This window comes from Xiphophorus maculatus, chromosome 2 (genome assembly GCF_002775205.1).
Source record: "Xiphophorus maculatus strain JP 163 A chromosome 2, X_maculatus-5.0-male, whole genome shotgun sequence".
Taxonomy (NCBI): Eukaryota; Metazoa; Chordata; class Actinopteri; order Cyprinodontiformes; family Poeciliidae; genus Xiphophorus; species Xiphophorus maculatus.
This window is the reverse complement of record NC_036444.1, coordinates 1,900,217-1,916,730: the sequence shown is the minus strand read 5'-3', so window position 1 is coordinate 1,916,730 and position 16,514 is coordinate 1,900,217. Positions and strand designations below refer to the sequence as shown.

General features: G+C 38.4%; 1 protein-coding gene across 1 annotated transcript in view; it reads right to left on the bottom strand.

Moving 5' to 3' along the window:
- LOC102227229 (tetraspanin-9) overlaps positions 1 to 16,514 on the bottom strand; it is a 205,852-nt gene that overhangs the window by 132,195 nt on the left and 57,143 nt on the right. The window lies entirely within an intron of this gene.

Sequence of the window (16,514 nt, the reverse complement as noted above, 5' to 3'; positions counted from 1 at the left end):
TTCGTGTGGCAGACGGACATGAAATTACAGCAGAAGATTTATGACAAACACACACACAGAAAGGGCGTCGCACAGAAATCACTCATGGGAACCTTTCTCTCCTTCAGGGGCATCGATAAATGCTTCAGAGAACCAGACACACTTTTCCCTGCACATGGCAGAAACACCTAAATATAAGATATTAAAGAGGCACTCTGCCGGTTTTTACATTAGAAGGTCATTGTTCTTTTCACTTTCTGCCTAAAACTGAAACGATGCTGCAGAAAGCAACTGATAGAGATCCTACTGTTGATCCCAACTCATTGCTTTACCTTCCCTGGCAGCAGAGACCCCAGAATTAAACCTAGGCTCACTGATGGCATATTACTTCGCTGAGGAATATAATAAAGATAGCTGATCCTGTCAGGGCTAGCTTGAGCTCAGCTTGAGGCATGAATAGGAACCATAACCAGGGAAGAGAGTGCATGCATCACTGCACTGCAGACATTATGCACATCTCTGAATCCTTTCTGGTGGTGTGAAAATCTTCTAGCTCAAAACTGAACGCTGCTGCCTCAGCCCTCAGTGCAGACACTCACTCCAGCTTTTATTCCTTTGGTTCTGTCAAAATGGACAAGATTGAGTTCTGTCCAGATGCATCACTAATTTACAGTTTTCTGACAGTCTGGTAAATTAAATACTAATGAGGACAAATTCCCTCCACTGGTAGTGTGCATGTTTTATGGATTGGGGTCACTTGGATGTGAGTGTGAGACGGCACCAACGCTTCATCCAAAATGCTAATGCTAAGAGCATTCCCAAAAATCAAATCAATGTAGATGCTTAGAATAAATTCACTTTCCACTGAGTGGTTCATCACTCATAAGGTGTCTGATTCCAGCAGAGTTATGTTTATTGACTTACAGGCTCTAAAACCAAACTGTGTATTTCAGGGATCATTTAACGCAGTGGATTTAGTTTTAGTTAAGAGTACATGACATGATTAGTTTAGAAAGGATTAGAGCAGATTCTCCTCATTCCTGCTCTGCTGCTTTGCTAAAATTAAAAAATAAACGCAGAATTAGGTGCTCCAGATTCAACCACAAAAAATAAAATTACGTTACAAAAACAAAATTCTCATTCTACACTCTACAATCTATTTTAATGTGCAATAGTGTTTCAGCCGTGGTGTTAGTGGAAGTGGCAGTTTGCTGTGGTCAAAGGGAGAAGTCAGAAAGTTTGATGTCAGCAGGTAAGAAGAATTTACAGTTTGTGTTTTTCAGTCAGACTGAGGCTGTGAAAGGAAACCCAGAAGTTATTCAGTTAAAATGTAATAAAGAAAAACAATGTGAAGGTTTGATTTTTAAGGCATTAATTAATAAATCTCTGGCATATCCCTTCTCTTGACATAGTGGCATTTAACAGATATAAATAATTTCTGTGTTTCTAACTAAAACAGCAGAAGTTTGTTCTGATTTAACTTCAGACAAAAAAGTGTTTTATTTATAAACTTCTGTCTTTAACTGTATCCAATCACTTGATGCAATGTTTGAGAAACATTTTTTTAAATAGATAAATTTGCTATAATTGTTGGGAAATAATTCTTTTTTTTTTGTATTACAGAAGGCAAAAGCTTCACAAATGACAAACTGTGCTAAAGAATCTTTAATCAGTGGAGAATATTCCACTTTAGGTTTTAATGGTCTGGATATTTTATGGTTTTAAACTTGAGATGATTTAAAATCCTTGAACAATAAACAACTGCTAAGCATCTCCAAAGACGGCGCCGTTAGCATCATTAGCACGCTGCGCTCACAGTTTGTTTTCCCAAAATGTTGGGAACTCAAAATAAAAGCTTTCATTTCTTCTCCTGATGAAGCCGCATGCTGGCAGCCGGATGAGACAGAAAGCGCTAAATAGCTCAAGTTAATTTAGTTCAGTCCTTTAGCTAAAGTCATATATTCTGTTACAGAATAGAATGAGTCTTAAGCATTTATTCCTTTTAATTTTGATGGTTGTGCCTTCCAGCTAATGAAAATACATATTTTAGTTTATTTGGAAATATGTTATTTGACATAAATTTAAAGAAAAAAACAGCCTTCACTACAAACTATTACTATTTTACAATAAACTAGGTTTAGTGCTACCATGCCTTATAAACATATAACACATGTATTATTAATCCAATGTTTACAGATATCAACAGTTTCCTTACTTGATGTTTTTATTTTAAACATAAGTTTGAATGGATTAATAATCCCACTGTCCTGAACAAACTGGAATATTTTGTAAGAAATACAGAACTTGTAAAATATAAATTGAACAGATTTTTGATCACTGAATGTGTGAAAAAGATTTTTTCCTTTTCTTACATTCATGTTAATGTGGATTTAAAGCAGAAATGGAGAACCTCAGCGACCTCTAGGGGTCACGACCCCCACAATGAAGAGCTTTGATTTATATAATGAAAACATAATTGACATGAATTAACATGAAGCAGTAGATGACTTCCTGTGTTGGTTCTGATACATATTTATTCTCCATCTACTGTGTCAGTTAATATTGGACTTGCAAACCTCTGATATTCTGTTGTGACGGTGAAACGTTGTGAACCTCAGTCCTGCTATAAAACCCTGCAGGTGATAATTCTCTGCCGTTTCCAGCAGTGGAACTTCATTTACTAAAAATTCACGTCAGAATCTGAAGCTCATATCCAGCTGACCGGCTCCCATCACTTTTCTCCTCCATCATTACTGACTCGAAGTATTCCCTCCGTATTTGAGCCAAAGCACATCCCTGTTGGATGATTTGATTAGCATTTTTATGTTTTTGTTTCCTCTTTAAAACGATCATTTGTTTCCAGCTCCTGATGAGAACCTTTGCTTTGTGAAAGACTTTTGGAGAATCAGAACTTTCTCCTAATCGAGCCGAGCCGCCCCTGCCAAGCGCATTATGCTGATTTTCTTGTTTTGAGGAATCACTTCATTGAAAAGGAGGAAAAACATCTGAATGGGAAAACGTGTTTCTATAAGCAGCGGTGTGAAAAAGTGTTTGCCCACTTCCTGATTTACTGTTTATCACAGTTCTGTGTTTCAGGACATCAAACCAGTTTACATTTTAGTCAAAGATAATACAAATAAACACAAAATGCAGTTTTTAAATTGTGTTAATTAAAAATGGAGAAAAAAAAGACCTACATCTTCATTTATTTTTCCTTCAGCCGCCTGGAGGTGAATTTGCTGGCTTGTTTTAGATCATTGTCCAGCTGCAGAACCAAAGTTGGTTTCAGGTTGAGGTTCTGAATGTGGGGTTTCTTTTATGGGACATCTTTCAGGAATATTTCCCTAAGTGTGTTATGTTTTACACAAACTAAAAATTACAAACTTGTACTTTAATAAAGGATGTTTATGACCCAGCTTTATGTGGCATGTAACTTAACTAAGAACCAGAGGCCAGTGTGTGAAGTTGTGGGGTGTTTTGTGACCTTTTGGATCAGATGTTTCTGTGCTCTGGGGGTCATTTTGGTGGGCAGATCTCTCTTGGGAAGCTTCACCACTGCTCTATGTTTTCTCCATTTGTGGTATGATGGAGTCTCAAAGCTTTAGAAATAGTTTTATAATCTTTTCTGGACTGATAGAGATCACTTATTTGTTCCTAAATTTCTTTGGATCTTGGTGGGACGTCTAGCTTTTGCAGATCTTTTGGTGAACTTCACGTTTCCAGGGCGGTCCTATCGTAGTGAAGTTTTGATTGAGGACAGGTGTGGCAGTAATCGGGTCAGGGTGTGGCTAAACCGTGACCTCAGGTGTAATAAACCACAGTTATGTTTTACCGAGGAGGAATCACTGCTTCACATCACCATAATGTTCTGCAGTGTCAAGGTTTTCACTAAAACTTTGTCCATGTCAAACTGAAGTAAAATCTGTCCACAGCATTAGCATAAACAGTAAAAATCCAACTCAGAATTACTCAACGCTCTGCAAATAGAATAACGGCACACTCCCAGTTGGTGTGTGTAAATATTAACACATTTTTAAAGTCTATTAACCAAGTATTTGAGCTTCGGACTGCTGTTAATGAAAAGCTGTTAGCAGCATTCCCCATTAAAACAGCACAGGCCAAGTCAATTTAGGAGAGTCCATCTCATCCGCCCAAGGCTTTGTGTTTAATCCACAGAAAAGCTGCTGTACCCTCTGCTTGTTGTGGCTTTTATCATGAGCTATTCAGCAGGCTAACAAAAAATACAGCTGTGTTATGGAAGTCGTTCCTCGAGAAAGAACAATCCTTCATCAGGCATACAATTGCACAAGAGACTTTAAAATAATTAATTTTGCTTTGGTTCTTGTTAGAAAACTCTTGCTCATTGATTTTTAAACGGCACATAAAGAGACTTTCCGCCCTCTTTGTGGAGGTAAAATATTAAATCATAAAACACTGGCTTCACCGAAGGTATCTCAATGCTGCAGGGAGCAACAAAAGGGACAAGTACAAAGAGGCCTGGGATGTGCTGCACACACCCCCACACACACACACCCACCCACACACCCCCACACACGCCCACACACCAGGCTGGAGTGAATATGGAAACCAGCTGGAAACATCTGAGCACCTCCGCTAATGTCAAGCTGCTCAGTCAATCTAAAAGTCAAACACGTTCCCTCTTTGCTCCTAACAAAGCAAAGACCCCACGCTGAGAGCTTTCCCCTCTCCACTGCACATATAATGTATTTTGCATGAGTTGTTGCATGAGCGTTGTTTCTGCAAATGAGCCACAAATCACACAGGTGTGGTCATCACTGTGTCACCAAGAGATCAGCCATTTGAGATGGCTGCAGCGTCTGATCCAATAAGCTCGTTGTCTGCTCCATTTGAAAGTTTTCCAGATAAATCCCAGAAAAAGACCCAAGAACTCGCTGAATTAATTACCTAACCAGACTGGGAGCTTCTCAGGATCTCTAAGAATGAGCTTTGCTGGTTAGAGGGATGTTTGGTTTCACTCCAGGATCCATCATCCCCACGACCCAATCCCAGAAAAATTAAATACATTTTGCTTTTCTGTTTAGAGCACCTCATACATTTTAATTTAAATTGCTCAATAATTACAGCAAATTCATGGTATTTTTAATTAAGGTAAACTTACTGTGAGAATCTCATCCCAGTCCATGACAAATTCACACAAATAGAAAAGGTTGTTTTGGTCAACGAGGGTTTCACACCATCCACCAGGCATGAAGAGAGAAGTATGTTTTTATGAGACTAATGCAAACGTCAAAGGCATTGTGGTTCTGATTTACAGAGGCCCTGTGGCCAGTTGGTGATGTATGGCAGCAGCTCTGCTCTTTACATTGTGATGAATGTTTGTGGCGAAGGACCAGATAAATTGTAAAGACACTTTAGGGGGTGCTGTATGCCAGGTGCTCTGCCCCGAAGGATGCCAAGAACAAGCTGGACATTTTTTACAGAAATGTCGTACAATGCCATGTTAGAAGAATTTCAAGCTGCTAGCCAAAATCTTACACAGCTTTGAGAAGTAGGAGTCAAAAATATACATGGCTACTGAAAGCTACAATTATCCACCAACACAGATGACATGGAGCAAGGTCAGAGGACTAAAAACTGAAAAACACATGTTCAGTTTTAGTATGGTGCAATGATGAGAAAGAATGCTGATTTGACCATTGAAATATAAATATAACTGCTTTTCTTAACAGATTTGTTGGATTTCAGCAAAACAGGCTCCAAGGAGATGGAATCCCTGAATATTCAAAATATCAATGTTTTATTAATCCTTAAGAGTTTTGTCTGAGCAACTGCAATATATATTAATGAGTTTATGATGGTTATAAACTATCAGCTGCTGGGAAGGATCTGTGAAAACGCTCCTTTGTGCGCCTCACATGCATCAGTTTGTCACTGAAAAAAGCAGCAGCTTCATCCTGGGTGGGAACTACGGCGATTCAGATTTAATTGCATTAAATATTTTTGTTTACTTCATCACTATAAAGGCCTAATATTCTGTAACAATTTTTGTTTTGGTTTCATCTCCCCACCTTGTTCAGGCGTCTCTCTCTCTCTCTCTCTCTCTCTTTCCGTTTTATTGTTTTGGTTCTGGTGTTGGAAGCTGACACATCACAAATACTTCCAAAGATTTTGAATCTTTCTCTTTTCCCTCCAACAAACTTTCCCCAATCAAATTAAACTAAATTCAGTCAAAAGAAAAATACTGATTGAGAAAGGAGCAGGTTTATAAAGTTTTCTTCTTCCTGCTCCTTCTCACTCATGTAGATGAATGAAGATTGGTGTTATTATTTCCACAATGTCCTGCTAAGTTTTTAATCTCAGTTTATATAAAACAAAAACACCTAAAAGTACAGAAAAAAAAACCAATTGACTTTTTTTTTTTTTTTTTAGATTTTTGGGGATTTCCATTTCTGTGTTGCATATATTGCATGAAAATCTTCTTTTTATCTCAGACTTTTTTTGGCCATCACTCTGTGGGGACGTGAACACAAACAAAATCATTGTTATGCATGATTCTCCCAGCAAACACAAGATCTGTGGAATGAACTTTGATGTCTCGTTGCCTGGAGAAGGAGAGGTGTTGCTGTATTATGTATTACTGTTTTCTATGAGAACTGCTCAATGTATGATCAGCACTGACTATAGAGCAAAGCAAAAACGCAGTCAAGTGTAAGTACTGTTTAGTAATGTATAATGGATATTTCACTACAACATTTTAATATCAGTGGATGTTTGTTTCATCCATGTAGATGGAAGAGTTTAATCAACACCTACCAAACTGTTTCTGTGTGATGAACGTAGTCAAAGTGTCGTAACAGTTTCCAGTTCACTGAAACACTGATGTGAAAGCATAAATGCATTTATGTAGCAAATAAAGAAAACGCATAATCCTCAGTTCTATAAGGTTGATGCCACATCGGTGTGATTCAGTCATACAGCTGCACTGCAATAAATAGGTTTGCATGTGCCTCAGTAATTTAAATAAGAAAGTAAAACTCATTACAAAGGCTGCTGACATGATAGAAAATTGAGTGGAAGGAAAAGGTGTGATGGAAAACAGGTGCATTTGGAGCAGGATACCTTAAGATGGTTATAAAACAAACTCATAAGGTTTATTGAGCAGCTGGAGTTCGAGTTTTTGGAATAAGAACCATACAAACGTGAGCAGGACCTGGGTTATAACAAAACCAAAGACAGCGTCAGCAGCATCTTACCTGATCCAGGGGAAAAAAAAGACTTGGTGCCCCTGAAGTGGAGCTAAAGAGCCAATCATATTTGGTTGCTAAGGAGAAAACAATACCTGTCAAATCAGTGTCACTGCAGTTTATGTCTTTGGGTTGCTGGAAGTTTCACCCATGCTACTGAAGTTAGCTACGGGATCACCAGAGCGAGGAAGCTGTTGATGACAGCAGATGAGGGGAAAGCTCAAATTAAATTCTCCATCTTAAATGATGATGCAGAAGATTTTGCAGATGATCAGCGTGTTTTTTTTAGCATTAGCTACAAAACAGCTCTAGTCTTTCTGCTGTTTATGTTTTCAAGCTGCTATCGTTTGATCTTGGCCAATAATCAGTTATTATTAATGATGCTGTGCTTTATATGATGCTAATGCTGCTTAATTAATGTTCCTAAGATTTCTCTTTCTAAATTGTTAATGATGATACTCATGTTGCCTATTTAAGAGTTCCTGCTGCAGTTCTAATGCTAATGTTTGATATAATGTCTGGAGGTCACCTTTTCTGTTTGTGACTGATTCAGAGTTAGCTGTTGATGATTAAATACTTTACATTTTGTACAGTGAACTCACAGAGACTGTGGGAACAGTACCTGGACACGGCAGGAGAATAACAAAAGGATTCAGTAGCAAAGAGCTTAAATATGAGCCAGAGTGAAGATGGACAAAGAACCAGGGAACTAATTAGAAGCAGATGAGTAACGGCTGAGGCAGAAAGCAGGTAGAGGAAGGAGAATAATCAGCACACAGGAAGCTGAGCAAAACTCAAAGGATGTTCAACCAAAAGGGAGAAGCCTGACAGTAATCTGAGAAAATAGGTTCAAATGTACAAAGAACAAGACAAGAATAAACTAAGAAACTAAACACAACTGAACAACTCAACACCTTGCTGGTACTAAGGAACAGTGGGAACTGAGAAAGGATATTCAAGATATTTAAGACAAACAGAAAGAAATGATGAAAACCCAAACACTGCAGGATCGTGACGACAGACGGCTGGAAGCCACAACCATAGAAATTCCCAACATACACACTCGATACATATGTGTGTATTGATTCTATACAATATGAAAATCATTCTGAAAGTCAGCCGCTGAAATCTACTGACCTCTCATTATATTGTAAGTTATTGATATGCATGTGAATGCTGCAGGATTGCCATAAAGAAAGGCAGGTGTAGGATAGGAAAACAGGAAAAACTGATTTTTCCCACAAGTAAAAAACTCGTCATAAAGGAAAACACAACTTTCCCAGGGATCACAGAGACACAGACTCACAAACCTTCAGATTCATCTCTGTTGCAACAAATATCAAACAGCTAAATTACCTCCTCACAAAGTAATCAACTTCTGCCTGACAATGAACCATTAATTTGATCAGGTGTGGAGGAGGAATGCATCAAAACGCAGCAGGACAATGGCTGCAGATTCAGTGTCTAAATGTCGTGTGAATGTGTTTGAGAAGTGAAAGATGGAGATTTGTCCTTATTATGACATTTATTTACACTTTGGTTTCTCTCCTGAACTGTAGCCAGCAAAAATGAACCAACAGCAGAATAATACAACTATAAGCATGTGGTATTACTGTAGTAAGGAATGTGCAGCAACTGCAGACGCTCACAGTCCCTTTGCTCCAAGCATAATCTCCCTACAACAAGGCAGAGTGAAAAAGCCTGGTGTTGAAAGGGCCTGACAAACACCTGTAAGAGAAGCTTAGGAGGGAGACTGGCTGTGTGGGCTCAAATCCGTCAGCAGAGTCCAAAACGTCTCACACAGGCACCGCTATACGAGTTTTGTCTTACAAAAACTGTCCAAATCCTATTGAGTTTTTTTTTCATGTTTGAAGGTAGGATCATTCTGATGCAGCATAATGTGTTACAGAGGAACCAAGATACAGTTTTCTCTTTGAACAACGGTACAAGATCCAAGGGTCATCCCAAAGGTCAGCGTCATACATAATGGACAGCAGCAGCAGGATTTTAGATGGACTCACCAACAGATTTCACACAATGCTGCACTCCACTTACACAACGAAGTAGAATCCTTTTCAGGTAAACAGGATCCAAACACACTGGTAGAAATCCAAAGAAATGTTTTCTGGAAAGATTGAATGAACTTTCAGATTCAATGTCCTGCAAAATGATTTATGCTCTTAACTTTGTCGCATTTTGCTCTATTACAAAGATTGTAGTTTAATTGGTTTTATTTGATGGACGAATGCAAAGAATACATTTGAAGAGAAAAACTTATTCAACATGTTCCCTTTAAAAAAATCTGAAAAGTGTGGTGTGTTCTTGTCTTCAGGCTCACACAGACTGAAATGTTTCTACATTCTTGCTCAAGTTCAGTCAGATTGGATTTAGAGCATCTTTTGAGCAGCAGCAGAACAGCACATCTGACTTTGACTAGACCATTCTTTCACATGCATATGCTTTGATCTAAGCCATCCATTGTATCTCTGGCTTTGTGTTCAGGCTGGTTGTCCTGCTGGAAGCTGAACTTCCACCCGTCTCTGAGATCTCAACCAACACACTGCAGCAGCTCACAAGAAAGATCTGCAAAGACTAGATTTTCATTCAGTCAACCTTTATTTCACCAGGTAAGCTATTGAGAAGGAGTTCTTATTTCCAATAACGACCTGACCGAGAGAGGAAACGCACAGTGGTGACAAACAAGATGGTTTCATTGTTTTAGCATCAATAAAACACTGATGATTTTATTTTATGGATCTTTTATTGAGTCTCTTAACAGCAACTTGACTGATCAGTCAAACAGGCCAGCAAAACAACTGGCTCTCAACAGCGCCTCCTGTCTGACAGGTGGTGAAAAAGACCAAACCATCCTAAGAGCAGAGACCGTCTCTCCAGTTCTCCTTCCCTTATGGTGAAGATACCAGTCACATCTTTAAGGTTTAGTCGGTTCAAATATTACTTTGTCCTATAAGCACAATTGAAGCTTTTTATCATCTTTGACCAATCGTGGATCATATTAAAATGTTTAGCGGTTTTATTCCATGTTATTAAGGTTGATATTTGTCTTTATCTGCAGCTGTGCACCAATTCTCCTCATGTGGGAAAGTAAAGAACTAAACTCAGGTTTTCTTCCAGGATTGTCCTGGATTCTTCTCATCAACTCTGACCACCTGAGAAAAGCATCGCCCACAGCATGATACTTCCACCCTCCTGTTTTACTGCATGGATGAAATGTTTGGAAGATTAAAAAAGGATTTCTTTTGGCTTTGTTGCCAGTTTAGATGGACGTCCATGTCTGGATGGGTCTGCAGTTGATCCTTCCCTCTACAACCCAGTTTTACACATCAGGCCAGGCAAACAACGTCTGATGATTTTCAGAATTTAAGTTTAAATAAATATTGAAACCCATGGTTCCTTTTTCTTCCCCTTTACATGTGAGTTTGTTTATTTGAAGCCGGTGCCTCGGAAAACCTTCTCATGTTGTTGAGAGAAGATGTGGAAAAAAACGTCAGGCAGCACTGAAATTCACGTTAAACAGCAACCTGAAACATGCAGCCAAGAAGCTGCAAAAGAGAGAGCAATTTGAAATAATTGATCTGAAAAAGTACTTTAGAAACAGTTTCTATCATTCTCAGCCTTACAGGGTTGTTTTTCTGCCAAACTGATGTAAATAAAAACAGCTTCCAGCAACCAGGTCAGCCTCCTCCTCCGACAGATTTTTTTGGTCCGGTGGTAAAAGGTTGTCTCTGATCTCTGTTGATCTCAGCATTAGTGGTGACAATATACAACAGGCTCTAAAAATGCCCATCTGTCTGTCTACACAGGCATTATGTAGACCTGAGAGATTCAGAGCAGGATAGATGGCTTCAAATCTGCCAGCCTCCCCCCACCACACACACACACACACACACACACACACACACACACACACACACACGCACACACACACACCGAGAAAACAGCTCCAAACCAAAAAGAGATTAAAGCAGGCTCAGATATCACACACAAAATCTGTAATTTAAAAAGAATTTCAGCATATCAAATCAGAATGCCGACAATATTTTCTCCAGGAAAGCGTTTCATGAAAAGAACCAATGAGATTATGCTGGCTAAACTGAATATTACATTTAGATACACAATAGAGATGCAGCTAATCTTGTGCCAGCATTAGGATATCATAGAAATATGTTGTGTATTGTAGAAGGATTAGATGGAGAGCGGTGTGAGTGAAAGGAGAGGAAACAATGGCTAAAAACACGAGAGAGAGAAGCTTTTGATGCAGACTGGCCCACAGCTACAACCTATGGAGAAAAGTCAAGATCATGTTTAAAAAGATGAATTATCATGTTGTTGTATATACCAGCAGGCACACACACGCATGCCCACACACCCACGCACACATGAGCCATTAGGACTCGACAGACTGAACATTCACAGAAAGAAGATAAGAGAAAAAATCCTGGTTCATTGGGTTGAAATCTCCTATTAATCCTCACTCACCCTTCTGGACAACCCATTAAACACAGCTCTGCATCACACACACACACACCCCTACACCCCAGCATGCATGCACACCCACACACACACCCAATCACCTCACCATGGCGACTTCCAGCTCTGTCTGAAAACTTTTGTTTCGTCTCTACAAACAGGCATGGCTGCTCAAAAAGACGCAGGACAAACTCTGATCACAGCAGCGCTGGTTGTAAAAAAAAAAAAAAAAAAACAGCGTCTGCTGTGTAAAGGTGCAGCAAAGAGACTGAGCTCTAACAGAATGAGACACTTTGACTCAGGAGTTACAACAACATCTTTACTGTCATCAGGATGTAGAAAGACGTCCGGCCAGTGATGGGAACCGCTGACTAGTCAGTTGTGCTAACCCTAAACCGCTAATAATAACCATCATTCCACTAATGTTACAGCTAAATGCTACATCTACACTGTATTTCGCAGAAGCTAATGAATGTTTTCAGTGTTAGCTAAACCGCTAAACAAAAATTAGCTTCACTATTAGCAGATTAGCAGCAGCGTTTCCACCACTGGTTCTGACCCACATTATTATACAAACTGGAAAAAGTGTTGGTCTGAACAGAGCCTATAAGCTACACCTTTAAAAAAATAAGCTAACAGGTAGAAAGACTAGCAAGTAGAAACACATGCTAATAGCCAAATAATGACCTGAAACACGGATAGAAATTTGACATTTAAATATTGCCTTGTGATCAAATTTGTCATTTAAGATCATTTCTTCACATGAAAGTAAAACATTTCAACCAGTTTAGGGTGTACATATTTAAATGTTATTTAATCATTGCTTATGTTTAAAATCTAACATTGTTGTTACTGTAACAACTCCTGCACTTTATTTTCAGACTTGTGCATTATGATGAGCGTCGTTCACTCTTAATGGCTCATTATCTGGTTAAATAAAGGTCTAAAACTCCTGAGGTGGGCAGCTGCTCATTTTTGTCTAAATAGCGTCTTGGAACGCTCGAGAACGTCTTGTTTTCATTTGATACCTTCTTCCTAGAGTTCATTTTGTTTTCATTTTGAGCATAAAAGTTATTTATTTACTAAAGCATGAATGTAACCTTTTGTTATCAGTCTCTTCTTTGCAGAGTCACCTCCTGAAACAAACAACTTTTTTTCATGTCAGTTAATTAGAATATTTGCAGTAAGAACAGAACCATGACACTCAATGATGAAATGTGAACTCAAGGTGAAAAGCCTATAAAAAGGCAGCTTTGCATATGATTACATGCAAGAAGCCCACGTACATTCATTTGTGAAATGGAGTGTTGTTAACAGCATATTTATACAGTAGAATTTAAATGAGCAAAAGAGCACCATCTCATCTTTTACAAGATCAATTATTTACATATAAAATGGAAAACACTTGCTCTTACAAACCCTTTGGGTTTTTTTCAGAAACAAAACAACTTTTCTAAACTCCATCATTTGTTTGCCACCAATTATTCAATTTAACTAAGCAGTGAGAGACTTATTCAAATTTCATTGCGAAGAAGCTTAAAGCAAGTCAGCCAACATCAAGAACTGTGAAATTATTTTATTTTAGAGAAAGACTGGATTATAATATCATCTATAACTAATATAACTCTGTTGTGTTAAAATAAAAGATCTCAAAGTAACTAATTCTTATGTGTTGAAGCTTGTTAATCTAGATCTAAAGTCCAATTCCAATGCTGTAAAACACAGATATAAATCAACAAGATTATGTTCAACCTGCTTATTTGATTAAATAAGTTAATTATAAGTTAATAGGTTTCCTGTTTTAAAAGTTCAAACTTTATTTCTCCCAAGCAGATATGAGAACCAGTGTGTCAAATAAATGGCTTTTCATGAGACTCACTGTGGAGATTTTCATCCATCCATCCGTCCATCCGTCCGTCCGTCCGTCCGTCCGACCGACTACATTTTATCTCACCATTGCCCCTTGATGATTTTGTGATGTTTATAATTTTCACTATTAACTTCTGACAGTATATAGCAAATGTTCTCACAGTTCTCAACAGTGGACTTTAGATGTTGAAATGGTCACATTTTTAGGACTGTGGCCTTAAAAGCACCAGATCAAAAAAGAAATAAAAAATCTGAATACATTTGGAGATTAACTTCACACATTTTAAACCAAAAACATTTACGTACTCTGATGTTGAAAAGTTGTAAATTTGCACAAAAAATGAAAATTTTCCATGATTAGTAATATTTATAAAATTGAAACTAGAATATTTTCTGACATTATTTATTTAAGCTTTAAATAAATTTATTGCAAATCTACAACTTTTCTACATCACAGAATATCCATGTTTCTTTGGGAATAGCTGAAATTGATCTCAAAATTTCTCAGACTTTCTGGCAGAGATTTACTCCTCTGTGGGTTCATTTTTTTTATTTTTTATGTACAATGTACCGAATACACAATTCTGTAAAAGTAACATACATTTTAGCTTATGACAAATGTAGGACAATAAAATAGAAAAAAATGAGCAAAACAAACTAAGGTGCTGGTTGGATTTCACATCTTGTCGTCATTCTTTAATTTTTTAACTAAATAATAAACTTCTAACAAATGTTATGTTGGAGTTGTTCCTAGTTAAAGACCAAACTGCCCAAAACCTCCCACATGTGACCAGAATAATTAGCAGCTCAGGACGGCGTCATAAACTCACAGTGACATTTGCTGGCAAATAACATACTTCATTTTGCAACCACTTGAGTCAGCTCAGCACAAAAACCTCACCGTCACTGAGCAAACAAGTCATTTGTCCATTAGCAAGGGAGGAAAAGAGCTAACAAACAAAAACACATGAGCCTTTGTAAATCCATTATCAACACCACTGCCTTATGGGCTCTTAAATAGATGTCATATAACGTTTATAGCGAAGCTGCAGAGACAAACGTCAGCGTGTTGAATGTGAGGTGGGAACAGATTTAGAAGATTTAGAGTAATGGAATAATCACTGTGAAGAAGCACAGCACAGCAGAGTCAGGCACCAGCACTGTGGCGACCTTGAATTTCATCAATATCATCAGCTGGGTCTGTTTTTACCAAACAACGGAAAAACACTCAGAGCTTGGAGCCTGGCAGATAATCTCAAGTCGAACAAATTTGAGCCATGATTGCAATGGATTGATTTCATAACGCAGCAAAATAAAGACAATTTCGACAAAGATCAATAGAACAACAAAGAGGAGAGCAAAAAGTCTCAAATCTTATTCTTATCTTAGAGAGAGATACTGTAACCTTTGAAATAATTTTCCAGCAATAAGAAAGGAGCTGTGATATGTTTCACACTTAATTAATTTGTTATCTGCTGCGTGCAAATGTTTATAGAGTATATAACTTTTTGTTTGTTTGGGATTTTTCTGATGCGTCTGGTTGTTGTACAGGCAGCGGGGTTGTGGCGCCTCGGAGGCGAGGAGAGAAGCGCTGGCGGAGTAAACATCGGTGGTCAGGGAGGTGAAAGGGTCAGAGAATCCGTTTGTCTTCATCAACAAAGACTGTGCTGGAGTAAATTCAGGTTTAACAAACACAAGGCAGAAAAAAGCCTACAAATGTGCTGACACACACGCCGGATCATCGTTCTCATATTTCACTGTTTCAGCTTTTCTTCTTCTTCGCTCATAATCAGTCTTCCATGTAGTTTGAGTTTCTCCTCATCTCGCTCACCATCTCTGAGTGGGATTTGTGATCTAAGATCACTACAGCTGTAATGCCCTTCTCACCGTCTGACAGATGATATAGTCTGGCCTTTGGGCTCCAGCTGCAATGGCTGCAGATCAATACCACATCAATACCTGTCAACATTCACACACACACACACACACACACCCCGACACCCTCAGAGCTTCACGTGCAAAGTCTTTTGGAGCCGGTTGGGACTTTCCAGAACCCAACCTGGTGGATGTTTGCAACGTTAACAGTGGCTAGCAACGGCTAATGGCTAGCAGAAGCTAGAAGCGGCTAACGGCTAGCAGCGACTAACAGCAGAATCAGGAAGTATGAAATGGTTTAGGTCAAAGTAAAGACACAAAATCTTTCACAACAATCTTACAAATGAAATTGACAATTTTATCAGTAATTGTTTGAGTCATTGATTAAAGACCTCTGTTCCTGATCCTGTACTGCAGGAGGTCATAGTTTTGTTTTTTTTATTATGGTAGAGTTGCAAAAACAATCAAAATTTGTTTAGAATCTATACTGATAATATTCATGTCAAATCTGATATAATTTCACTCATTCAGTTTTGCTCAGATTGAAGCAACACAAAAACAGAGACACTCATTTCACATTTTAGTGTATACCGACACCAGGAAAGTCCTTTGGTCCGGACCAAAGCCAGACGTTTTTTCAGAGCTTTTTTGTAAGCAGACACAATTCAAAACGGTCAGTAAACTGCTGGACGACATAAGCCAACGCTATCTGTAGAAATATTAACTTCACAGACACGGACGGTCACAGGTTTGAGTTTTCCCGTTGAGATGTGCTTCCCTTAACAGCAGTAAATAGCAGCAAAATATCCTGACTGAACTGAGTGCACAGGTGGTTTCCATCACCAGGCTGGAAGTCTCTGAACTCCTCCCGTCTTTTCACAAATGTTTTCCAAAGCAGTCTGGATGACAGGATTATGCTGGATTTTACACACCTGTAGCCTCTGACAGGACTGAAACACCTAAATGTAATGATATGATGAATGACTGAATCCATTCTGTGATATAATTCAATAACATTTGCAGTCCAGGCAGAAGAAAAACTTTTTTGTCATTTAAATGTGCTTTATTAAAAAG